Raw genomic sequence first — 1,406 nt, forward strand, 5'->3', positions numbered from 1 at the left:
TTCTCCTATCCCAGCTTAATATGGAGAGACAACTCTAAGAAAGCCATTTGTATGTTAATTTTCTTCCAATCACATGACACCATTATGTCACATAAAAGTGGCATGCCACCCAGTGATCATCTTGGAAATTAATACAAATGCAATGTCAGTTATGCACAACATAGAAGTCTATGGGGCAAGTGTACAATTATGGACTTATTTGCAGTTAAGGCATTTACATTATAAACCAAAGACATGAATAAAGAGGGGATATTTGAATCTTAAACTGGTTCCTCATACTCACTTTTTTGCCGATCCTTCAAAAGACTGAAATAAATGCTGCTATTCTCTTGCCTTTACTGTACCAATCCAGACACTGAGGGTATCAGGACTAAAGAATCAGAAGGAGAGATGAGTTGAGGTGAAATGAGGAAGCACTTTTTTCAGTGTAAGTGCTGAGAAAGTATATGCACACTAGAGGAGGCTGTTGCCCAATGAATGACGCACACATACTGCACTGATCTCGTGCATCAGCACTGAAACGCAAATGTTGCTCTCTGACTGTGGTAGAGGCACATATGTAGTATTATATCATATTTACACTAATGTTGCCAATGACATTATGCGTATCTCTGAGCACACTTGAAGACATAATTCATATATGTTATTTGAAATTATTATGTCTCTACTCTTACAAACGTACTGTGGCAGAAACATAGTACAGCTATGGAATCAAATAATAATACCATGGTACTTTGATGGGACTGAATAATTAATATATTCATATACCACGGTATTTACAAAGTACTCCATATTACTTTCAAATATAATGGTACTGCCATAAAACGTGTCTAAAAACATAGCAACGCCAAGGTACATGTCCAAAAAAAAAAACTAAATAAATAATAAAAAAAAAAACATGGTATTACAGTGGTACATGCCCCCCCCCCATTTACTCATGAAAGCGTTAAATGATGAAGGAAGAATGCAGATGTGGGCGTACGTGCGTCTGCGCGGGTTTCACCCATTAGGATGGATTAAAGCGGACGTGCAGTATTATTGCTCTCGTGTACTCTTTATGTACACAACCGTTTTAAGTTTTATGAGTGGTACTTTCACTGCGGCATTTAATAACGTGATTAAAGTAACTAACAAGCACTATATCATTCGTTAGTAGCTTAAAAGCGCGACATCCTCAGCTCACGTGATCTCCACGTGCTCCTGCACCATGCCGTGTCTCGCTCTCTGATTGGCTAGTTCCACTTCCCTCATTGTCACGTTTCATAATCCTTCATTAGGAAGCCTGGGCTTTGTTTTTAAAGACCTTAGAGCTTTATGGACTGGTAGTTTATCGAAGAAACACAAACACACGTTTATAAATATTACTCGGGAGGCGTATTTTCAAATACGGTCAGATATAGACGAAA

Source organism: Myxocyprinus asiaticus, chromosome 26 (genome assembly GCF_019703515.2).
Source record: "Myxocyprinus asiaticus isolate MX2 ecotype Aquarium Trade chromosome 26, UBuf_Myxa_2, whole genome shotgun sequence".
Lineage (NCBI taxonomy): Eukaryota > Metazoa > Chordata > Actinopteri > Cypriniformes > Catostomidae > Myxocyprinus > Myxocyprinus asiaticus.